Source organism: Pomacea canaliculata, linkage group LG3, assembly GCF_003073045.1.
Source record: "Pomacea canaliculata isolate SZHN2017 linkage group LG3, ASM307304v1, whole genome shotgun sequence".
NCBI classification, from domain to species: Eukaryota; Metazoa; Mollusca; class Gastropoda; order Architaenioglossa; family Ampullariidae; genus Pomacea; species Pomacea canaliculata.
Window position 1 is genome coordinate 27,518,417 of NC_037592.1, and position 26,186 is coordinate 27,544,602.

Here is a 26,186-nt window from a genome sequence, read left to right on the forward strand (position 1 = left end):
AGGCTACCTGCCCTCCACTGCAGAGCCGTCCACTCAATGCTCCAACATCTTCAATTACATTCCGCTCCACAGTCAGGCATAAAGACAGAATTACATCATGAAACTCATCATGCAAGCAGAAAAACATATCACCGTTGAACATTACCCTGAACTGGAAAGAACATAAATGGCCGTACGCTTCAGAGGTCCTAACGACGAATTTCTTTAACGACAGATCGAAATGGAGAAGCTCTCTCCGACCTGTGAACTTTTCTGATATGATGAATGTATTAAAGGAAACATAGCTGACATATGACCTAAACAATCTGTATGTCAGTCCCCGTTGATCAAATAATTCGAGAAAACAATCCATTATACACCAGTTGCAATTATCATACACCTATAATTAATTATGCCAACGACACATGGACAATTTCTCCAGGTATACGATTTCATAGAAAAACTACTATTTACCTTATAGATTACCGTGTACCTCCTACTTAAATGTGCACATGTTCGATACATTGATCAAACAAAAGAAAAATGGCAAGGAAAACAAGGAAGGTATTCAATCTTTTTCGCTCAAATCACAGCAGCCAGACAAAATGAAACTTCAAACTTTTGCTGACACAGTGTTTCCGTAACCCCAAGCTCTACACAGACATTTGATGTGAAATATGTGCCATCTTCAACCATTTGATAGAAAGTCACTCTCCAGTATTATCCTCAGATGTCTAAGTAATCTTTTTTTAAAAAAAAATAACCCTAAGTAGGTGGGTGTTCAGAATCATAACTCGGTGAATAATCCACCATATTCACAAAACAAATTTTCAGTCAGCAGCAAGCTTAACCCGCTTCTGTCAGTCATTCATTTGAAAGACTTTTATCTTTTCCTTTGTATCCTGGCTCCGCAGTCTGTCTGCACATGATGGAAACAGTTTGAACAGAATTTATGTGTTCGTAGGTTAACATCTTGGGCACAGGTGAATGAAACCTCCAGCCTTGAATTTCTTGACCTCCAGGGCATGGGTGAGCGAAGACGGTATCTCCGGACAGGACAAGAAGTTATCGGACACCCACGACAAAAAATCTCTCCCACCCTTTAGCAGTTGAAGTCTGGGTAGCCAAGGGTTGTGCAGCAACTGACAATTATCTCTAGCGCCGACCCCTTGGATCAGATGAACTGGCAAGAGACCAGTTCGTTCTAAGAAACGTTTGTCACGCAAATGAGGAAGTACACACAACAGGTATTTAAAAAAGTGCGATGTCAGCACACATATCGCCGAATGAACAAAAGGATAAAAAAAAAGAAAGTTGCAACGATACGAATGACTAATATCGCCATTTATTGCTACAGGTTACTGCTGGGGAGTAGAAGCTATCAGGATACCTTCTAGTCGGCATATCAATTACCAATATATCATAAATGCTGAAATTTACTGGCATTTTTTTTGAAAAGTAAACGTGTACTCAATAGCTAAAATTCTCAAAACTTCATTCTCTATCTCAGTCACACGGATACACCCTCACACCTCACACACTCACAAGAGTACACAAGCATGCACAGCGCTAGAGAGTGCGCGCGCACACACACACGCAGACATATTTCCATCGGTTTCTGTATCATTGGACCGCTGGACTGCCTCGTTAGGTTATCAGACAACTTCCTCTGTCAACTAAGAACATGCCCAAGAGACAATCATAAGCACAGTGAAACTATGATGAAAGGAAAGATCAAACAAAAAATGTGATGCCGGCCTGTTTGATCACGTGCTGTTGGCACGCGCACATTGAGGAGCATCAAGTTTTCTGCCATCTCCGCACTTCACTTTTCAGAAAACAATATCTGAGTGAGATATGTAAGGCCTAGCGCATTAATTATCTAGAAAACTTATAGTGCTTGTGACTTACAATAGTCCTGTTTGTAGCATGGTCTTTCGACAAAAACATTACCCCGTCTCACCGAAACCACCCCAAAAAGAACATCAAATTAATTTTGCTCCCAATCAAAATTCAAACAACCCATGAAAGAAGAGATTTTAATACAAATAAAGTTAACCGCTTTAAAACAGCAATGGGGTGCACAATATGTCAGTGGGCTGTAGCATCACCTAAACTGTTTCATTTTTATCATCATTCTGACTGACTTCTTAGCTGTGGACATTCAAATATTGCTCTGTGAAATCTTGTGCGCCTTGCACCAGTCCTCCGCAATTTCTTAAATGGCAAAACAAGTGCTAACCGATGTGGCTATTTTAAAGAAGACTTGCCGGGCCTAATTTGTCTAGAATAATACTTGGAAGTAGTGCCTTCCGGCAAAGCTTTTCTTCTTCGGCACTTTCTTTCAATGTCTAATATGCAAAATTACCCCATTTCTTTCCTTAGACACAATATATTAAAGTAACGACAAAGAAGTGGAGGGACAAGAAAGAAAGAGACGAAAGACTTGCTGTGGGCAAAATGCGAGAAAAACTATGCGTGATCCATTTTGCCATTTTGTCCTGCTCTCAATGGAAGCCACACAAGAGATAAAGACGCTCGCAGGAACCCGCCAGAAGATTAAACAGAAACGGATCCCTGCCGCTAAAAATAGCAGTTCTGAAAGCCGAGGCACGTACCCCAAGGACCGGAAGTGTCCACATATACTGGTACCAGACACGGAGCAAATTGTCTTAGCCCTCCGATGGAGCTCGTCAAAGATCAAGAATTCTGCGGGTCATCTCCCGGGGCCATGTGTGCAGTCCGATACATTTCGTTATGATATCCATCATCGATCGAAGATCGAAAACAGTCGTGGGCTGCTCGTGGCCACTACTGTCAAACGACGAATGGCCGTCAGTGTCTTGTCTTTCTCCATCAACTATTGAAATGTCAGGGTTATAAAGACGTTGTGCGCACATTAGTAAATAACAACAAATACCAAATTGATACCAAATGAGAAGAAACATAAGAAAGGAGCCAGAAAAAAATGAAGAAACGAAGGAAGCGGATAAAATAAAATGGATGAAAAGAGCCAGGAAAGAAAGAATGACAGAAAGAAAGCGCCAGAACAGAGGGATTAATGAGAGAGGGAAAAAAGGAAAAAGTATAAATGAAAACAGGAAATAAAATCACAGGACATAAAAAAAGATGAAAGGAAGAATGAATGAAAATAGCTCAAGTGGAGCGAGGAATGAGGCAAAGAAAACAAAAGAAGGAACACAGCAAAAAAAAAAAAAACAAATTAATTAATAAAGAAAAAAGAAAAGTAAAGAAATAAAACCAGCCATTTAGACATGCAGCCAGATCGGTCTTTGGACATCTGCACAAAAGTGATGAATAAAAGGAGATGATACAGTTATGCGATTTGCACGCGAGAAGTGGGGTACAGTATTAAGGCCGTTTCATACACCAGCCCAAATTTTCTGTAAAACAAAAACTCTATGTCTGGGGCGTTTGGCCAGGGAACACACGGTCCCCCGAGTCCCCGAGGTACGTCTCGGTCTCATCCAAGGGGTTTCATCCACTTGCACCAATGAAATCTGGAATCTTCAGAGGATGCCGAGGCAAACATGCGGAGAATTATCAGCATAATCCAAACTGGAAGACGATCTTCCGCTCTGTTTGCGATTCTGTCTCCAGTTTCCACATGGGCTCCTCCTCAATTATGCCCGAGGGATAAAAGATCTTTTTTGCCGACATAGTAGAGCGTATGCTCATGCTTGTGAGCGTGTGTGGGCATGTGTGTTAGTGTGTAGGTGTGTGCGTGTATTTGTGTGTCTGCTCGCTTTATCCTGCTCTTAAAAAATGTCCGCAAGCTCCTCCTTAGGCGTGAACGCTTCACGCTCCTTCTACGAACTCGGACAGACCTCGTCCTCAAAACATTTACAGATATCACCCCTTACAGCTCCTGATAACATATCAATCATTCCTTGCAACAGATACCATACTTACTTTTCCCCTTCTCAAACCCTAAAGAAACTAGGGATGTATGTCCCGAATGATCAAGATAACATTTTACAGGCGTTGTTTAGATTGGTTGTTTGTCCATGACAGAGAAAACAACAAGAATGCTGCTTTTTCCGCTTGCAGGTACTACAAAGAAATGATATAACCAATCATAACAGTCAATCTTGTGATTACTTACACAAAGATGACAGTACAGCATCAGATAAAGAATAATACAAGATAAAAAATTATAAAGAATCCGAAATAAGAAGGTTGTCATAATTAGTAACACAATAATTAGTCTCATTGGTCACGATCATGGAGATGAACTGATGAACCTAACCAACCGACCAGCTTGACCCCACTGAAGAACAAACGAGAGGTAACAGACTGTGAGGTGACATGGATTGCTGGAGTCGCTTTCAACCAAAAATTTAACCATTCTCAGTAACCCCAGGTGGCTTTTTGTTCAACATCTTCAACATCTTTGTTTTTAATCCTAACATCGACGCAATAAAAGAAAATATTGGTAAGACTATCTCAAAACTTTCTCTACTCTTCGCTCTAACAAGCGTGACTCACTGGTGATCCGGGAAGAAGCTGGAAAACCGATCTTTTGCTCGGAGTAACTAGTGATTTATGACCACTTTCCTCCCATAAAGGCTCCAGTGCGGTGCTTTGAAGTAGCTTACCTCGTCTACTGTTAACAGGAGCTAGAGACAGTAGTAAAAACCGGTGGCTGCGTTTTCTGTAAATGCTTTCGACACACAAAATATCGTTTTGACATCAATTGGCATATCGTTTCTTCAGTGCAGGATTCGCAAACAGCTGTGTCTGTTTGTGTTAGACCACACTCTCTATGACCTTTCTTTGCTTAACCTCTTGTATAACTGTTCACAGCAAGATTTCTCTATCCACATGGTCAAGTACTTTCAATCTCACTTGAATGTACTTGCAGGCCACTTCATCGCGCGCGCGGATGAAGCAGACAAACATGTTAGAGGTCTACTAAATGCCATGGTTGTTGTCCAAATAAAAGTATATACACGACAAATCAAGCAAATAGTAATAACAGCAAAAATGTCCTACATAGCACTGTCACCCATATGTATTTAACAACACAATAGAAAAAGCCAAAAAAAAAAATTAATTTGTCTATTTTGAGGGAATGGATCTGTTAGTTTTCTTCCATTTATTACATTTTTTTGGAAAAAAAATTCAATCAACAATCAGCATCAGACAAATAAAAAACAATAAGAAAGAAAGAAACAAATGTTAGCGGACTGCTTACGCTCGTTTCCTAACGACGAAATCCAATGACTTTGCACGCCGAAGCCGTGGAAGAATGGGGCATTTAATGGTCTCGAACCACCAAGCTGCAGACTTTTCTTTTCCGTGAGTGTTGAGTGCAGAGACTGCCTACTGCTTTTCTCACACCTAGAGCGTCTTTCCCAGTCTATATATCCGCCCAGTCTTGTTGTTCCCCTTTCCCAAGAGTTGTTTTTCCCATCACCCCTTTTTTTCACCTTCCCCTCTATTCCGATATGTTTCCTTGTTCAACATCCACCGACGCATTAGCGACTACTCTGTTTCAAAGTTCTATAAAGCCCTCCGTGACATTCTTTGATTTTACGGCTGTTGCCACATTCCACTGCTCCCTGGCGTCAGAAGCCATCGACTTCGGTGTGGGCAACGGCGGCTCTTATCACCTGTCTCGCTACTAATTCCAGTAACCCTTCGCCTTTCTGTGCCTTATTTACAGCCCTCGCTATTGTCTGCAGTTGGAAAATATCCCGAAAGCAGTTGCCCGATTCCTGTTATGTCATCTTCTGATTCAGCGTCATCAGGAGGAAAATGACGTCATGATCAAGGCGATCAACGATTGGTCCGTGAATAGCTCACGATGCAAGCACTACTCCCAACTAGTGCTCTCGTCTTAGTCTCGATCGATTGTGCAAACGTCATCTTCAGCATCAGTGAGGCCGCGGCGAAGACCTATAAGGAGCGGCATATAATTTATTGATTGTCCGTAAAAGATGAATAACTCTTTGTTGCCCGCGACTAAGGGAGGCAGTTACGAGACGTCTGAAGGCACTAGCTTACCGTCTGCAGTTATATCTCATTAGCAACCTTATGGCGGGAAGATGGCGCGGCAGAAGGGTAGACAATCAAAAGCACGGACGTCCTCCTGTAAATGCCCTGAAGGGATGACCAAAGGAGATGTTCTCTCAACCACCCCTTCCTCTTTCTGTGATACAAAACTTTTTTTCTGGGTGAAAAATTGGTGTCTGCATATACTCTAAAGTTTTTCTTTAAGATGTATGTAAGAGACAGTTTTAGAGACAGCACCACAAAGGAGTGGGGGATCATTCAGCAAATGAAAACGGAAGTTTAAAGAGACAAAACTTGATTACAAGAGAAAAAACAAAGGGATACTGTTTATAGGCTAACAAGTTGTAGATGATTGGACGACTCGAGGCGGACAAAAAAATAGACGGCTGCATGAACAAGATAAGAGGGTCCTGCCTAGAAACTGTAGAGGATAAAGTCCGAGGCAACTTGGCTCATATTGCATGCATACCAAATAACAAGCTGTTCTGTGCGCATCGTTGCACAACTGAAAATAAACTGTAAAAAAACAAACTTTCATCTACGTCGTGTGTTTGTGTGTGCTCGCGCGCGCAAGCAACCAAATGTAAACAACGAATGTAGAGACACGCGAGAGACAGCGAATGAAAGGAATACAGCAGAGACAGGAAGGGACAGGGATGTAAAGATACTCGCTTTTTGCTTTGGCTAAGTGGTTGGTGGGGCTGAAAGTCCAAACAGTCGTGTCAGGAGGGTTACCCACAAGTCATGCGCGGTGGTTGCTTGCAACAGAAGGCTAAAGCGCTGGCGAGGGCCAGTAATCCAACGCTCGTCTTCTCACCAAGGCCCGCGATGCTGCTGCTAGCCTTTCTAATCCTGCTAATGATTCTAAAAGTCTCTCTCCACAGCCCTGCGCACTCTTAAGCCTGCCCAAGGGAGTTAGCGGACATCACGAGAACTCATTACACGTGTCCTTCGTTATTTGTTTGGAAGAAGCACCATCGCATGTGCTTGGAGGATTTAAAGACAGAAGCGTGGCTGCCAGAATCTTCTACGGTTAAGAAAGTCTGACAAAGTATCTTAACTGAACGACCTTTGTTTTTTAAGTTGCAGCCATCAGATGGTGGAAAAGAGCAGCGCGCGAGAACACACACATGCACGAGCACACATAATCATCGGTTTTTTTTTAAAAATAACCAGCTCTTTACCCAAGTCTGTGTAAATGACTCACCTCCGTTCTTGAAATTCAAACCTACAAATACCACCACAACTGACAGATATCTGAAGCAAAATTTTGCATAGATCCTTAAAACTTCAAGCCTTTTTTCTAGGATGTCAGTAATTTGGACTCGCGAAAACATTTTATTGTTTCGCTAACACTTAAAGGATAGGAAAATTATCAAATTTCATTAACAAAAGAGAAGAGGTATCATTTACAAGTACTTTATGGTCCAATCACAAGAATGAACCTGGTGCAATACCTGAGACAGATTTAAAACCTCACCATCCGGGGCACTCAACTCATCCTTTCTGACACACGGAAAGACCGCTTTTATGAGGAGATAGAACTATCAAATGGCGGTATAGCTATTGATGCTATTCCCTGATTATGGTATGTGAATTATAATTTTTTTTAAAACTCTATCATCAAGCCCACATGCCTGTGGTGTCCCTGTTTAGTTTCTCTTTAGGCGAAAACAAGTAGAGGAATAAGTGAGAAAGTAGCAGCGGTCTACTAAATCCAAACCAAGAAATATCTGATGTTGTAAAAGATAAAACTTCTGATATCTGTCAATGACAGACTTTTATAGAACATAATGTATAGAGAGCTAGATACTGAATTTAGCAGATAAATAACTCGTGTGCTTGCTAGGAAAATATCATTAGGTTATTTGGTTTTACACACTGAAGCTCTGTATAATGAATAAATATTAATATTTGACAATGATGAATTAGTGTAACACTGAGCTAAAGCCAGGTGTGAAAAATAAGCCATTTACGGGGAAAAAAAACCCAACCAAATCAATGAAAGAACAAAGAAAAAAATCTTACAGAATAATCTTCTTGTTCTTGTTCCTATTCGCCCCCAGTGGAGCATAGGGCCGCATTACAGAATCATACTGAGAGATTATTTAGTACAGTTCTAGCCAAGCTAATTGAAGTTAAATTTGTAGTAACACGAACTGCATTTCTCATATTCATACGTCATTCTATCTGTTTCTATATCTATGAATATATATTTATGTCAGATTCAATGTCAACAAAATTTTGCCCAACATGAAACAACAATGTTTTGAGATTTAAGACCTTTCCGCTGAAAAAAATGGTCTTTTAAAGTTTCCAAATTAGAATATATCCTATCCGTGGTAAAATCTTAGAAGTCTTAGAAGCCATTTTGTTTCGTGACAAAAATGTTTCTTAGTTTACATTTGTTTACACATAGCTTACACACAAGCTCATGTATGTGCAGACCAACATACACAGTCAACAGACGCAGACACGCACACAAGCACTCAGGCATGCAGCCACAAACACATACACACGCAGGAGTTCACACAGAAAGTTGAATACACTCAGTCAGATATATTTTAAGAGTGGCTCCAGACTATAACAAGTTAATTTTAAAGCTCAGTATTTTCGCACTATCAGCAGACATTACCGACATAAACACAGTAAAGATATTACATAGCCTGCGAACATAGCTTCAGTTTTTCCCTCTTGCACGTGAAGGACAATGTCTTCTTTATTCACGGCTTATCGCTTATCTTCTCTCCGCAAACTGCATTCCACTGTCAGCAAAACCACGCAGCAGGCCTCAAACTGAAAGACGATGCTCCCACCCCGATAACAAAGCCGTGAATATCAAAGACACTCTGTTAAAATATGTCAATCATTCTTTTTCTCTCATAGGAAGTCGGTGCCAGGTTCTTTTGTGTAGTCAGCAAATGAAATGCTAGTGGTAATAATAAGAAACATAGAAACAATAGGTAACACGTCCTTTCTCTAAAGCCTATGATTATCTTATCTGTCCATCTTCGTGAATTTTGTTTCAAGAGTGTTAAACAGAATGAAAAATAAAAAACAAACAAACAAACAAAAAAACAAAAACAAAATAAAACAAAAAAAAGAACAACAAAAACGAGGACATCGCACTAGGAAAAGTACATGCAATTTACTTCACATACTTATATGAAGAATGCTTTGGAAACCATATGTTATAAATGATAAGCAAAAACAACAGTAAATATTTACATGACTATTTCGACGATGATCTCTATTTCACTCTCTTCTCTCTCACCGCCATCACCTACGCCACCATCTCCGCTCGCAGATCACGCCCTACTCACCCTAGCAGACCGGAACCGGAAATTCCTGTGCAACGTCTGCTGCGTGCGACTGTAGCGAGCTTAAGCTACAGTTGTTCTTCTCGCCTGCTGATCTCCTGGAGGAAATCGTAGAGAAACAAGATTCCTGCCCAAGACATTGACGGGCGGCCCTCCAGCACCAACACGTCAGAGCTGCAGGAAGACTCGGAACCACGGAAGGGAAGTGTCGTCTGCTTACTTTATACCTATGAACTAACAAGGAACCTAAGCCACATGCTTTTCGGACACAAAAATGAAGAAGTGAGATATGTTGGGACACACCAGACCCATGTTGCTCTGTAAGACCTCTAACATTACTACCTACTGAGATCGCTGACTTATTAGCTACAAAACTTTCGTTTGGTGTGTTAGTGAAGTCAAAACCAACATGGAAAGGAAATTCACAGCAAGAATTTTTCATCCGACATTCAAAACAAAAGTATATCAAAAAGAATACAAGATTACTTTTCATTAACATTCTTTTCGTGTCTTTCGTCTACAATTCATTCCTAGACATAAAAACACAAAATGATTCAATGTTAACTAATATAGATACATACTAAACAACTATAATGTCCACATAATTTAATACAAACACATGCATATTTATTGTTTATGCATTTGGGCTTCTCCAGAGAATCCAAGACACGGTTGAGGTGTTCCTTCTCATGGCAGTAACCTCTCAAGAAAAGAAGACAAGGATTGTAAATAATGGTTTTTCATTCTCTCACACCTACACTTTGATTATAACACTGCGTTGCGCTCATTATTGCTCTTATTGATGTCAGGCATAAAACATCCAGATTACAGTCGGGAAAACACTGATATCGAGCATAAATGTCTCCAAAACATACGCTGCCAGCTCGTCAATGTCTCCTCATAAACGCCGAGAGAGAAAATGAAGTTTCGTGGTGTTTCTTCCTGTTATCAGAATCACCATTAAAAGAAGAAGAAAGTTTCAACTATCACACTTATGCAGCAGAAGGTCGATATTCGACCTCAAATGAGAAGAAAATGAAGACAGCTAAATACTCCATGTCGTGGATGTCGTAAACAACATCGTCCAAACCCGCCGTCTAGAGAGACATTTTTGTGTGTCAGGCCGGCCCTAGTTTTTACTCACACGTCCTTCTTGTTAATAATATACAAGCCATCCTCGGTCAACCATCGATCCCTGGTTCCGTCCCACCCATCCACCCACCCTTTCTCCACCCCCCACCCCAGCTGCACCCCTCTGCATCTCCCACTGACATTTTCCTGTTTCTGCCCACACTCCCCACTCATAAAGTATGACATAACCCTTCCTTTCATGGCTGATGCAAAAGTCAAAATGGCCTTCTCTGATTAGAGCTGACCAGGAGATGGGCTGATGCATTCCGCCGGGCATAAAATTGAGCAATACAATCCGGATCTCCTGTCATAAACTGGCAACCTTTCGGAAAAAGGAGAAAGCCATGCGTAAGAGATGTAAGACAACGGCTGACATTATGGTGGCTTATGGGAAGCTTGCATAAATAATGATTTTAACTCTGTCCTTCAGTGCTTGCTGCTCAATTAAGAGTGGAAGGAACGGACAGTGTGACAATCACACACACTCGCGCACAACCAGACATATAGCATACACACTAACACCGAACAAAGGCATGTGGAAGTGAATGGATATTTTCTATTTGTGAGTAGAACAACTGTAAACAGTACTAAATGATTTACAGCCGTTACATGCAAAACTTTTCAAGGGATTTGAACTAAAGGTACGCTCGTAAGCTGCTGTCTCAATACTTATCCATAGTTAACATAAATAAAACTTTAAAAAATCAAACGGGAAATGTTGAGTCAAGGACAGCTAGGACTTTCGACATCGCAAACACGAAAGAAAGAAAGAATGAAAAAAGAAAAAAGAAAGTGGTTTAGAGAATGAGATAATCACTCAGAGTAATCTCAGAAGCAGCATGGAGAGACTTTTGGGACAAGAAGAGGACAAAAAATTCACCTGCGCTGCCAGTTTACAAAGTCGTGGGGAATGACAAACTACTTGTTAAAGCCGCACAAAAAGTGAAAGGAGGATGTGCTACGTGGCATTACAGTAGTAGAGAGGCATCAGAAAAAAAGTCCGTCTGAGCTCCGTTAACCAGCCGATCCATATTTGTATCGCGTTTCGCGAAGAACCTCTCAGAAAATTAATAATGCCCAAGATATCTTCGTTTTTCTGATAGGCATTGTGCAGAATAATCTCTCGATTTAAATATTTGATTTTGAGTTGTTTATTTGCTTTTTTCTTTCGTTTGTTCTGCAGTTAGACGAAGTTTTAACAATGACACGCACAACTGCTCCTATCGAAACAAAGACTGAAGACACGACTAAAAATGACCAGAGAAAAATTGACAAACATGTTACATAACCAGCCAGTGAAGCAAGTAAGCGACCAACCGACCGAAAACTCGCAAAACAGCCTTCATATCACTCTATTTTCTTTAGAGAAGGACTATTGCCATTTAATATTTCACTGACTGCCTGACTCACCCACTCCCTCATCAAAAAGGCACCTTAATGCCCATCCATCAATGGTGGATCTCAGTAGCCCGCGGACACCATTCCTAATTATGGTGCTTCTGATTTCTCTTCCAAATAGTAACCTGTACATAAGCATTTCACATCTTTTATTGACCGAACAATTTTTATTTGAAAACTCTTGACGACATTGACTCACTTTCCGAGTATTTCTCAAGGATGTCAACGTATACTGGAATGGAGAAGGAAAGTGAAACCTGCTCATGTCATATAAATTCAAGAAAATAAGGTCATTTTCGTTACTCCTCGCAAGTTTCGTGTCATTCAAAGCAGAAGTTGAGCTCACCTTCCTCTGACACCCACTCTCTCTCTCACACACAGAGCTGCCAGCGGGAGACCCGAGGACAGTTCGTTAAGCAAACGCGCACATCTTGAGTCTCGGCATAATGAACAACGCACTCCCTCGAGGGAGGTGGTCCAGAATGGAGTCCCTTGCAAAGCCGACGACTGAGACACGAAAAGAGGGAGCAAGATCATTGAACGAGAAGATTATTCAAACTCTGTGACCTGGTTTTACATCTCAGGGTTGTTTGTTCTTTTTTGTCTGTTCGTGCACGAGCTTGTTCTCCTCACTCCCTTCCCAGGGTCTTGAATTTTATTTCTAGTCACATTGTCTAGCCATCAGACTGACTATGATTAGCATTGCAAAAATTGAAAGAAATGAAAATATGATTGTATTTTGGGATTTATTTCTTGAAAATAATTTTCATACCATACTTAGTCCTGCACTGCAACCTATGACAGCCGAAATAATAAATGATGCATGAAGCAGTTTTGAGATATTCTTAAATATTTTTTTTATCACCCGAATCAGCTAGCTTCCTAGATTCCTCTGATATTAATTTCAGTTAGGTTCCAGTTTATCCCACCACCCAAAATGGCGCCTACCACTTTATTTGGTTTTAAAAAAAAAATAAAGAAAATCCACCTCGACGAAAGACATTTCTGGACCTCGACAAGATCATTTAAGCAGTGAAAGAAAAACTGAACATCTCATTGTTTCGCTTCTTTAGCGCTCCTCTAAATAAGATTTTTTGTAGCAAGGTGAAAGTATTGCGGGGTGCATTGAATAAACTCTATTGAGTCTGAAGTCCTGCAGAAAGCAAGAACTATTACCAACGATGGGCATCACAATGATGTTTGTCATGTTTATCATCTCCAGACATTGTACTCTTAATGCTGATTACTTTTATAATACAGCGAAAATGTCAAGATGCATCAGCATTAATCTACAAAAGCATAGCAGAAGCCGTTTGCTCTGTCTCAACTGCCATGCAGCTGCACAAAGAACTATCCAGGAAGTGACGTCAGGAGAAGCGTGTTTATTTTTGTCCGAGTATAAAGCTGCTCATGTTTTCGACGGATATCAATAAAAGCTGCAGACTGGCGAGGATCGCTGACAGCGCAATGCGACCAAAGAAGCACCATGCGAATCAATAAATAACAAAGGCTGATTTGATTTTTGTCTCCTGCTTCTTGCTTCGTGTCAAGCGACCAAGTCTCTCCTCCAGGGCTTCGAATTTCCCCTCGGACAAAAATTTGAGACGTGTGGAGGTGAAATGATCGATTCATCCACTAACTACCTATCTACCTCTCTCGCTCTCATATATATATATGTACGTATACAAAGCGCCTTCTGAAAAAATCTGTCAACACAAGTAAAAAACTAAGCAGAAGGCTGGGGAGGATAGAGCTGTGATGCCGAGCCAGAAGCTGAGGGTTCAAAGGAGAATACAAAGCACACGGCCCTGTAAGCAGCGCCATATACAGAGAAAGAACAATGTGACCAAGACGAGATATGAATCTTGGATAGGTGATTATTATAAGGGTGGAGGTCGGGGTCCACTCGTGAACAAATTTTAATAGGTGTTAGGACCTTATTTTTCATTAGCGAATGCATGTAAGAGGATACAAAGGTTATTTACGGCAAAGTTGCTACAGTTTTATTCTCGATTAGAGTACCATAAACATCTCTCTGCTCAAGTCAATGCCAGGGGATTGGGGTGTAAATAGTAATATTTGGCGGAGGAGAAACTTGAAGATACGTTCACAACCTTGCCTGATGGAGCGACAGTCGCGAGCAATTTGGAAACTAAAAGATGGAGGATCTCGTGGATTTTTTTCTGTCAAGCTTTCTTACTCTCTTTCTCTCGCAGTTTTGTAAGGTTTTTTTTTCTCTCTTTCATTAGTCCTCCCACTCGGTTCAGTTTCTGTTTCTTTCTTACAAACACATGTTGAAAACACAAGCCAGACGTATCTTTTTTTTTTTTTTAAAGAAGAGCCTTCTATAGCACTATACTAATCAGCATCACCAACTCTGAAGCCACTGCGGTCACGGGGTGAGGACAACAATTCTGTCAGCAGTGAACCGACCGCCAGTTGCTGCCTGGACATTTTATGCACGTGCAATTCTACCCGCAAATTGCGGCCAGGAAACCGACTGCTTTTAGATTCGCCGAGTTTCCTAAAGACCCTGGGTCCTTCAGAACTCGGGATGTACGGATACTACGATGCCGTGCATAATGGCGGTTTGTATTATATCGCATTGCACTATTATTGCATAGTGTAGCACCACTTTCTGTTTTGCATGAAGATCGATTCCTTATCAACTTACTTGACAGAACACAATCTCTCTGGCATAGTTAACTATCTCAATTTCTCCTATGTTTCATAGATATTTATGTATTATGTCAGTAACAATTGTTTTGTCGCGAACTTAAACGATTTATTGTCGCTTGCTACGAAATGCTGGTCACAAACTCCTGCTTTCCTCTGGAATTGCTGACAAACCTTGTTTTCTGTTTATTTGTCGAGTGTATGGCGATGCATAGTCAGAAAAATATTTGTTGATGTAGCGAAATGTTCCTAGTGGGACTGACGTGGATGATGATAATAAAACCTTTACTGATTCGCTGCAACCATGTAGCCATTATCATGATGACATGTATGACAGTCGTGAACACTACAAATGCCCGAGCAAAGAAAAATTTATGTTCAGATTAATTCCAGGCTCGCTAACGTATGATCCCATCGGACTTCTGTAACATCCCCGGTTTCACAACATTCCACATCATATTTACTTCCAAACAAAAAAATATAGCTGACGATTAATTAAGGTTAATGAAAGGCGCTTCTATTGACAAATTCTCTTTTCAGCCAGTGGAAAAGTCTATTCAATAATAATAAAAAAGTTTTGCAAATGTGGTTACACCAAATTGAATAATGCCCCTCAGAAGCCTGGCATGCTGTCAAAGTTACATCGTTTATTTTTACGACTGTAAGCTGCCAGTCGCTCCTGTAACAGTTGAATGTTAAAACACACAGAGTGGACTTCTTTCAGGTTTTAAAGGAAACTCTTTTTAACATCTTTTGCGTCGGGTATGATTTGTCCTCGGGGAGTCATGACTGCCCTGACAGTTAACACGGTTACTCACTGGGCCAACATTTGCAAGGAAAGACGAAACGAAAACTCCCGAAAAATAAAATAAAAGTTTCACGTGTTAATTTTGTAACTGTTTGTAAGGCTTTCTTTGCTTGTGACACGCTAGAATTCAGACTGTAACACCTTTACATAAGAAAGTAGCATGTTTTGTCTTTTTTTGCTCTAACGATTCAATCCAAAGACGACTTATCGTAGCATCTTGTGGCACTGGAGACACTGGCAGACGGAGCTAAGACCTCCGGACATTCTGATGTCCGCTTTGTATGTACACATTGACCGGAGTATCAACTGGTCCAAAGAGGACTGTCATACAATTGGCTGAGCTTCGTACAAGGTGTATGTGTATGAGTTAAGTGCATCGGGTAAGTCTTGAGAGAGGTCAAAAGTCGGCGGCGGTTGCTAACAAAAATAACCGCCAGCCCTTGACGTCACCCTGCTACATCACGACACCCCTGCAACACGTCGGGGTATTGACCACATGGCGCTGGCTTCCTTGTAGCCTGCTCTAACCAGAGTTCATTGATCAGAAGAAAAGCCAAAGCCAAAATATTGTTTTCTTACCCCACTTAGTATATATTTCACAACAAATGTCACTTTTTACGTTTTCTGCAGCTTACTGTGGGGAAACATACATTTAAGGAGTTTTGCCCAAAAGTTAAAAAAAAGTTGAAGATATTATTTTACTTTGTTAAATGCGAAAGGCAATCTCCTGCGTATTGTCATTTTGTTTGTTTTAAAAAGAGGCAAGGTAAATGGCAAGTTAGGCTTGAATGATGCCTACTTTAATTCAAAACTTTGGGTTACAAAACAACTGTTTACTTCCATTCGATTTTTCAGAGGCTTTACGAGGATGCCGCCCTGCTTTGTGGCATAGAAGTTTACATATAAGTATCAAATGTAAGAGTCGGTGTTACACTTCATTTTGAAACCTCACTTATGCAATGTGGAGAAGACTGGTCTGACAGAATGATTTTCTTGTCAAATGGTACCTCCTACTTCAGGAACTGGAATTTGTTTTTCAAAAAAACAAATTTAAAAAAAAAAAAAGTGCCAAACATGGCGGCATCTTGAACCAGTCTAGACCGTGTTTGAGATACAACTATAAGTAAACGATTGTTTTCCGTCTAGAAAGTGATATAGTGTTTTGTTATGACGACTTAATGGTAAGTAATACATTACAGAAGTTCAAAAGAAAGATTTTTAACCGCTTCCTGAAAACCAGCCTGTAGATAATAACACAAAGAGACCCCAGCTTCCTAATACGCAGTTTACTTACCACCGCCGTGTTTTAGACAAATAAGACAGTGTCTGCATGAGCGATTACAGGAGCACACGTGCACACACACACGTGTACGAATCCACGTGTGCACGCTCTCGTCAATAATCGTGCTGCAGTTCCCCAACCAAAATCATTTCTGCTGACTATCTAAGAACACGAAACTCTGGAACTGTGTTTCCGGCTGAACCCTTGCCTGGTGCTACCAAAAGAGTCTCATTGCAGGTGTAACATCAATGATACAAAATTGACACGTGGCTGCGGCGTGCCTCCGTTACAGGTACATATCTAACTCTAAACAAATAAATGCCAAACAGTCATCTCTCATGAAAGTTACTGATGAACCTTTGCTGATGCTCCATCTGCTACTTGTCTAACACCAGCGCATTTTAAAAACATTCATGCAATTCTGTGCATTTCTATCTCTGTGCCATTTCTTTACAAAATCGTAGGCTGCAAGCATCCAAATAGTTATTGTAGGAAGCTCTGGCAAAGACCTTTTTCGAGGGAATTATGAGCCACACCCGCTTTCGCATTTTTTGGTTTGTTTTGTGGTTATTGACGAGTTCTTCTGCTGCAGCCAAAGTAAGACACGACAGTCCATGTCATGATACTCTGAACTCTCCTGGCAAGTGAAACTAGAATAGATGTAACCTATAATAACGGTCGTCAAGTTTGCAGCACAGCCTGCTTGTCACCACTGCAGTAAGAGGGTCTGGGTTCAAATCTCGGCTCAACACACTCTAAATGTGACACCTGTTCGCAGGGCTGGGTGTCGAGGTGTTTCTTCGGCTACTTCCCTTTCTTCCCTCTCTTTCCTTTAAGTGCGAAATTGCCTCAAGGTGTAAGCACCTTCCTACTAAACCAACCATCCAACCCACCAGCAGCAAAGTCTCCGAGCAAGTTGCAAACAGAAATGGACCACTCTAAGCTTCTGGAAAAAGGTTCAGTCGCTTCAGGAGGATTTAAAAAGTAATCACCTGCTTCCAATTCCTTAGTACCCTTTAGTAGGCTAGTTTTTTGTGAAGCTGGAGGAACTGAAATGTTTAAAAAAATACTGTTTTCTTTACTTGCCCAGAAATTACTCGCATAAATAATTCTACACTTTCAATAACTACTTTCCTCTTCAATAGCTATGAATATGTATTAAGGTAAAAGGCTTTTGCAACACTTTCAAGGTATTTAAACTTGTCATCTTCCATTTCCTATATGGCTTGCGAATAATGGAAACACGCGTGGAAGGATTCTGATTCATGTTGATAGTTCAAGGTGCGTAAACACCATCCTTTTTGCCCATTTAGGATTTTCTTCCACCGTCAGCACGGCAACCATCAATTTCTCCGTTTTCTGTGTACATCGCAGTTTTTAGTCACCCCGTAACCTTTTAAGGAATGCTTCGATTTTTTTCTCTTAGAAGCGTGCTGTTCATATTTCGGAATAACGCCCATCTCACCCACAATGGCTCTCTTCCACCCCCAATCCCCCCACCAAAAAGACATTTTTATGATTGTTTCTACCAGACATACTTAATGTATGACGAGATTTATTTTTTTTTTGTTCAGAAAGAAACAGCACGGAGAGGTTGGCTTTTAAAACAGCAAGGAACTCGTTTTTGTAAAGTTCTGACTTGTAAATCTCTAATCGAGTTATAACAGTGGGAAACATTAATAATCACCATCCACTTTCAAAAAATGTAATGATATATTAAGAGCATGTAACTGAAGGTTGTGAAAGATACGAGAAAATAATTTTTCTTATATTACCCTTGCCTCTTGATAGAAGCTATTCATGGCGCACAGCACTCACACACACAAGAGAGCTAATATATCAATATTTCAGGAACAGATGAGGTTTAATATATGAGTGTGGATGGTTTTTTGTTTATTGGAAATCTCAATGTATCTAAGTGTGGGTCTAGATATTTCACAATCACTTGCTAAAGGGGAACGAAAGAAGTTTTTGGAGCAGAAAGGTGTGCTGAGATCTTAAGGCATTGGGTGGTATATAAAGGTAGACAGGAAAATATCCACAATACAGTAACTGAAAACAAAGAGATTCCACTTTGTATTAATCTAATCTGGTGAGAGAACTCTCCTAAACAGCTCGGTTAAGAAAGCACAAGCAGGCCAAGGCAATTTTTTTTAAATGATATAGATTAATGATATGATGATGATGATGATGATGACTGATGATTGATTGATGATTGATTGATGATGATGATGATGATGATGATGATGATGATGATGTAATTTTAGAGTTTACTGAATTTTACGGATGACAATTTTAAGCATTTTTGTGACAAGCGCCCTCTAGGCATGTTTAGTCACCAATGGCAATAGAGACGTGCAATAACAAATACCGAACTCTGAAACTCATAATATTAACCGACTGAGGCTATTCCATATGTAGGTATGTAAGTAGCTATCCATCTATCCATCCATCAATCAATCAGTTTACGCGTTAATCTGTCAATCTTTTGCTCTGGTGATCGATTTCAATGCAAATGTTTGGCTCTTCCAACAGGTTCACGAGCAAGACTCTCTCCAGGGTAGAACCAGCGTTTTCCTCTGTAGCACATTTTATGAAGAACTCTTTTTCTGCTAGAAGACGAATGCTTCCTCAGAAGGTATAACTCACTCGAGTCCCTAGGATGACAGGTAAACGAAGTCGACTGGTCACGAAACTACTTTATCAAGAGTTCCAGAGGACAGCAGACCGCACGTCTGCAAACAGTAAGAATGTATATGTACGGAAGCCGATCACGAACTTGTATCAACTTCGCAGACTATATAAATCTACCGGCAACATGGACAGTTTTCGATCCAAGCAGGGGGGAAAAAACCCTCGTAAAAAGATCGTTCGCCACGATTACAGTTGATATGACAGGCATCACGCTTAGCTTATATTTCTGACAACCAAAAACACTGCAAAGAAGTGAACCGCTGTGTTTTGGTATATCAATATACTGCGAAAGTTGGGGAAAACCTCATTGAAGCTCTCTAATAGAACGAAAAACTTATACTTCAAAGAAAACACTACTTTGAAGGGAAGAACAATTTAATAACAAGCTATACAATGGAGAACACGAACATAAAAATTCTGTATGAGAACAGACGAGTAAGTGGCGGAAAAAACGAGGGTGGGATCGGTGGGGACAGGGAAGCAGTCGCAGAGAGAAGCCGCAAAATACACCAGCAGTAAGAGCGTTAATGAGAACATACTGAGGCATGGAATAGAATTCCCAGAGAACACAGAATGGGTGGTGCGAAGCAGAATAAAAGTAATGAAGTGAAACACTACACTGGCCTGAAATTGAGGAGACAAATGTATTACAGACAGGGGCAATACGCACATAATGCCAAGAGTCCTTCCAGTAAAATATATCCCATTGACGGGAAAATAAAATCCTAAGAGAGAGAGAATACTCTACATTCCAGAACAAGCTCAGTAACCTGACCCATGCTTTGGGGCGTTTAAAGGCTAGCCAGACAAGAACAACACAACCCGCTCGATGGAAGGAAACCGCGGTTTGTGCGCGTCGTACGCAAGTCCTTCGATAGAGGATTGTGCGCTCGCTCAGCCTCGGGTCGAGGTCTCGAGACACGAGGGCAGAACCCACGGACCTTCCACCCTGACTGCCACAGAAACAGAAGCTGAGATCACTATAGAGATGCATTATGCTGACTCAGTCGGGGGGTCGGAAACGCGATGTGAAATCAGGCATTGTAAAAAATCACGCAGCTGGTGCTGAACAAACGAAGACTATGGGGTCAACCGGCTTTGGCAGCAACTACAGCGAGCCTAACTAGCTTCATATTCAATTCATGTATTCGCACTGCAGTCTGAAAGACTACTAACGCTTGATTATGTCTGCCTACGTTTGAGCAATAAAAAAGGGCATAGTTACAAAGGTCTTATAACACGCTGTGCCCGCTCAGCTGGAACCGTTGCAATCGCAGAGACGAAGGTTGCAGTGCATGTTTGGGCTGAAGAGACACGCATGCCCTTTTTTTTCTCTCACTCAAATCGATTATATTATTGCTTCTGGCAGCAGACGTACAGAAACACGGGTCGGGCTAATGAATTTGTAGAACACTCATACGCTCTGCCGAGAACGTTTTAGAAAAATAAAAAAAAATTGTATTTTAAGCTTGTATGGAAGAAATGAATGAGAATAACTCACAATTCGCTTTCTGATGGAATGATCAAAACCTTGACTGTTGTTGCAGCTTCTTGTGACTACAACTCCCATGAGATGACAGTGGTGGGGAAGACCTGCGTTTACCTGCACAAACATCAAAGCAGAACTAAACTGTAGTCCAATCTGTACCAGTGAGAGAGAGAGAGGGAAAAGAGTTTCCGTACAACATTCTGAAATTTCTCTTTATTCGTCCCCAAGCCCCGACTCATAGACTACAGCCACCCACCATATGCGTGTCTGTGTGCCGCCAGCCGTTAGTCACACTACACTAACCTCCCCCCCCCCTTTGGTGACCCCGCCGTGTGGCCAAAGAAAGCCGACGTGAGAGTCAAGGCGCGGGATTGGCCTTGCACCACTGATCATCCATGACTCGACTTCTTTACTGCTTAGATTGGATGAAAGAAAAAGGGGCACAGGAAACAAAGATGGAAAGGATGAATATAAAAATGCCTATATACGTGTAACATATCAAAAACTTGACTGGAAACTTTTCTTTGTGTAGCAGCAACAGAAAAGCAGCTGACCCTGCGAAAGGTTTCAAATGGCAAAATAAAAAACAAACAACAAACAAACAAACAAAAAAAAACAACAACAACAAACACAAAAACAACAACAACAACAAACAAACAAAACAAAAAACAACGAAAAGCAAGCAAAAGAAATGCATGCTCAGATTCGACATGTAGCCCCACCTATAGCCAATCATCACTGAACTTTTGCATAGTGAACAATGGGACTAAGCGATTTTCTTAAACTGAATGCAAAGAAGAACACAATTAGGACTACTAACTTCTGTCCTTTTCTGGGTGCCCCCTTTTCCCTCTAAGAGTCTATCTTCGTTTTCTTTGGCTTATCGGGTGCAGCTGTGCAAAGAGCGAGGAAAAAAGGTAAAAATATATAGAGATAGTCCTGTGACAGGAAAAACATATATTAGTAAGAACTAATCTTGGGGCAAATTAGGGTGGTGCTTGTGTCCTCCACCGCCTTGTCTTATCATCCTTAGCCCTCTACAAGCTACTCATTTCACAGATGGCAGAAGTACGGTATGTCACACCGGTAATAAACAACCTTGTGTAGGTGTATTCAAGATCGGTGCTACAACCACTAGGTCATCGGCTATCCTTATTAACAGAATGAAAAACAGTAACAGAGGCGACGAAAAGAGTGAGAGAGAAAGAAGAGGACGAAAAAAGAGAGAAGTTTTGGAGAAGGATCAGAGAAGGGTGGCGTGGTACCAACATCAAAGACTGTAAACATCGTTTCCTAGTAACCAAACCTAGTAACCAATCAAAGCAAACAGCTTGCAGTAAGTTACTGGCATGCAAACCGGTCGTTTTATTTCGGAAGGTTGTGATGACATAGGGAAGTAAAGTCCAACCCAACCCATCATACCTCCTTCCCACCCAGGAGCTGACTGCCCGCCACAGCGAGTCCTGCGCGATAATGGTTGTGATTTAAGTGTGCCTCGCATGCAATCATTGCCCATGAAATACATACGCCTCAAGATAGGAGGAGACGAAGCAAGGATGTAAAGGAGCCATAAATTTATAACAACGAAAAAATTGTCGTGGTAAAAGGTCATCATGCTGAAATGTCGAAAAAATGCAGAAAACCTGAAGCGTATCGCCGCCTTCTGGTCGCAAAATTTAGACCTCCCGATGATTATGCGACTAGGATAGCACCGTGGGATTCTGGGAAAACGAGAAATGCAGAAGTTTGCACAACAAAAGTGAATGCTGCTTTAGTGCTTGCAAAGACATACCGGAAGTAACTATCATTAGCAGTCAAAGCTAGCTGCCAAGGTTCCGTGGTCAACTACAAGCTGTTTGACTTAATGATTCTACTAATTATTTAAAGGAACTTTGACCTTCCAGCCTAGTTTCAGACATGAGATTCGTTTTTGCAAAAGCCTCACCTCTGAAAATATTCAGCTGACGGTTTGGGGATTTCAAAGACAGAAATGACGGGTCAACACAAGAAGAAAGAAAGAAAAAAAAAAAAAAAAAAAAAGAAAGAGACAAACACACACACACATGGATATTTGGGGGCGTCAGACAAGCAGGTCGGCAGGCAGACTGAGAAGGAGAATTGGGATGGGAAGACGAAGTTTAAAGAGAATAATGAAATCCCTAAATCCTTAAAATACTGCTATTTTGGGGGGCTCTCATTACGTAGAGCTGATCACAACTCCTCCGTCGTGAAGATTAAAAAGATCAATATAAGAGAAAGAGAAGAAAGAGGAAGCACAGAAAAGCATTAAAAAGATGGTCGTAGGATGGGAATGCGCGATGGGGAAAACAGGGTTCAGCTGTTTACACTCAAAATAATCTGGAGAATTTTTTTTTTATTCCATCTTCATCCGTCAACCTTCTAAGCCATAACCTGAGGCTGCATGATGGATCCTTGTTACATTTTGATGTGCAGCAGCGCTCTCTCGGAGTATGGGTCCGCAAAAATTGCAGGTAAAGACAGCTGTTAGAGAAGAATGGAATCCATTTAGTTTTGGGTTACTTGTCTGTGTGTGTGTGGGTGAGAGAGAGAGGGGGGAGCCTGTGAGCGAACTCCAACGCAAGCGAGTCACAACCTGCGCAAAACAGTCACTAATTCTCCCTGCAGTCCTCAGGGTAAACATCGACAATAATGTGCGCTGGGCGAGGGCTTTATTTAAATTTGCTCTGGACTCCATCCGTGCACCCTCGGGATCCCCGTCTCCTCCATCGCGCGCCAAACAGCACGGTCCCCGCAGGAGCCCCGTCCTTCACGCTGCTGCACGCCCAGAGCAGAACATCGTCTTTAATTATGCCTGCCTAGCCCCTCCCATTTCATTAAATAATGGACTTCTTCTTGAACTTAGTATTCCAAGGCCTGCTAGAGCTGTTTGCGGTCTGGAATGATCGTCAGACATTAAAAAAACTAAATAAAAAAGGTTTAGGCGGGAGGTGTGTGTGGGGTGAGGGGAAGGAAGGGGAATATAGAACAGAAGGTGGTCTAGATATCTTAAGAAGTGAAAGAAATGTTTTGAAAATTAGAAGAAAAAAAACGGTATAATTGTGGATCTTGTTTTTTCTTTCTTGAACTTCAGAATGTATTAAGGATGCGAGTACAGTGTTCGTTCCTATCTCCGCGCGCGCCTGTGTGCCACATAGTGCATCTGGGTCTCACTAGTTCATGTTTTTATTTTTCTGAACCATCTCTAAGACTTAGTGCACACCACCTTAAGATGCAGGCTCACATTGCTTTGGAAATTTTCTCTCGCACCTTGCTGTGCACACGGCTTTACAACACGTGTAATAACATGAAAGAACATTTCATTTCTCAACTGTCATCACTGCCTTAAGTTGGCAGTCTACGTGCTTTTCGTATTCCCTGAACGATGGAGCTTTTTATTTCTTTAGGGGAAAGGATGTAAGGGGCAAGGAGACGGTGGGGAGCACCCAGTCCTTACTGGCAAGGAGGTATAGTTTCTAAAAGCTCTAACGTAGCTTGTCGGATTTTTGGATTCTAATGACTGCTGATCTTAATTTGAAAATAAACAGTGTTCCTCCGTGGAAAAGAAAACACCGAGCTCATTTGCAAAAGATTTTTTTGCACTTCTCACTTTCAAGATTTCTCCAGCGCGCCGTTTAGTAGCTGTTCACAGAGAAGCTATACTAGCATCTAGCGTGCTACAAAGTTGTCAGGCATGATGGGAGAGGATAGGTTCAGCGAGTGAACTCAAAGAGAGAAATACACAAAAACTCGCCAGAGAGAAAGATCGAGCGCTCACCAAAAGCATCGGGTAACAAGGACAACATCTCTACCGGGCTTTGTACAGGAAGTAAATAAATCTCAGTGCAAGGGTACACACCCATATACAAATGCTACCATCTGTCACTCCTCCACGGGTTCTTTATTCATTCTCCTACTTGTTCTTTAAGAGGGCAGGGGAGAGAGAATCACGGGGACATATAATGGTGAAAGCTTCTAGATGAAAGCAGACAAGAGTGATGGATTGGTTTCGGTTTCAAAACCAGGGGAAAAAAAGAAATAGCTGCTGACATTCGGGCAATGAAGCTCTGGTGAATGAGAAATATCGAACCATTTTCAAAGAGAAAGATGCGAGCTCATTAAAAAAAAAGAGAGATATTGTAGCTGCTGTTGATGATGAGTAAGGCAGGACGGTACGGACACCATCGGCTACCACGACAAGAACAAGAAAAGAAAAAAAGATAAAAACAAAGGTGAAAAAAAAAAAGACAAGAATAATGATGATGATAAAATCAAAATTATTTTTGTGGATGTCGAGCAATGTAAGCCCTTAACAATGATATAAAAATAATACGGCTTCAAACTTCTAACCGTTTTACTCATCTGCTTGCCATCAGGCTTCCATTTCGGCAAAGTAGCATAATCGGTCTGATTCGGTCTGCTCCAATACATTCAAAGGAAAAGCATAAACCAAACACTTTTCCTCAAAAAAAGTAAATCAGGAGTGGGATGGGAGAAGGGGGTACTTGGGCTTGGGGCAGAAGGGGTTAAGCGGAATGTGGCGCGCACGGCGGAGTAATTTGAAGAGGCGATAGGTTTCGATCGGTTTGCATATTCCCCGAGTAGCGCAGAATGAAGAGTGAATGAAGCTTTCTTTTCTCCAGGGTAGCTGTGTCGGCCGAGCGGTCTCCTCTTCTCCTTCTTGTCTTCATTTTTCTCTCGCCTGCCATGTGGGCAAGTCAGTAGGGTTCTGGGAAACAGGGAGGTTTTTCCCTGTCAAGACGCTGACCTGGCACAGGTCACAGTTTGAAGACTTTCAGTTTTTGACCCGGACGATTGATAAAAGCAGTCCCTTCCTCCATCTCGGACTACACCCCTCACCCTGCCTCTTTTGAAAAGCGGGAACGTGTTGAAATGTTAAATTCGTTTTAGTTCGATCAAACAACCACTGATATATTTTTGCAGTAATTCTTGTTCTCCTAAACTCCATCCCCATTTACTCCATATTCTCTCGCTCTTTCGAGGGCAGTCACGTTAGGCCAATGTTTGGTTCGCACTTAGTTCTTCCCTGCGCGTACGGACACGCGCACACAGAAGGAAAAGTGGAGGGGAGTCCTCCTCACCACAATACATTAAGGATGCACAGCGGGCTTATTTCCCCGCGGTGTTGGGATTTTCAACTCTTAAGTCTGGACGCACCTCTTTAATAAAAGATGGCTTGAGGTGACGCTGCCCACGTGACAGGTTTTAGCCAAGCACAAGCTGCGACGACGCGTGTTTATCGGTTTTATTATTTTAAACGGTAAAGGATCGAAACAGTTCTATTTTGTAAAGAGAAAACGAGAATTGCCACAATCATCGCAGTCCCGAAGC

At 41.4% G+C, this 26,186-nt stretch overlaps 1 protein-coding gene across 1 annotated transcript in view; it reads right to left on the bottom strand.

The window, feature by feature from the left end:
• Positions 1-26,186, bottom strand: part of LOC112558508 (protocadherin gamma-B1-like) — a 132,949-nt gene that overhangs the window by 51,636 nt on the left and 55,127 nt on the right. Inside the window, 1 exon segment of the mRNA XM_025228983.1 lies at positions 20,829-20,930. The gene's annotated coding sequence lies outside the window, so the exon portion shown is untranslated.